The following is a 284-nucleotide window of genomic DNA, read 5'->3' on the forward strand; positions in this document are numbered from 1 at the left end:
AGCTTCCAAACCCCGCCCCCCAAATGCCGAGATCCCGCAATGCCAAATTTCTCGGGCCCCGTCGGGCCCAGACTCTGCAACTCCGAGGTCCTGGGGGCCCGGAAGTCCAGAAGGCTGCACTCTGTGATCCCGGAAAGTTTTCTGAGCCATCAAGGGTCTAGAATTCCAAGACGCCGAGACTGCCTCTGAGATTCGGGAATCCTGAGGCTTCCAAGCTGCCTCCCCCGGGGTTCCGAAAGTCTGAGTCCCCCAGGCTCTCACCACCTGGGACGCCGGGTGGTGGG

This window comes from Crocuta crocuta, unplaced genomic scaffold (assembly GCF_008692635.1).
Source record: "Crocuta crocuta isolate KB4526 unplaced genomic scaffold, BGI_CrCroc_1.0 scaffold267, whole genome shotgun sequence".
NCBI classification, from domain to species: domain Eukaryota; kingdom Metazoa; phylum Chordata; class Mammalia; order Carnivora; family Hyaenidae; genus Crocuta; species Crocuta crocuta.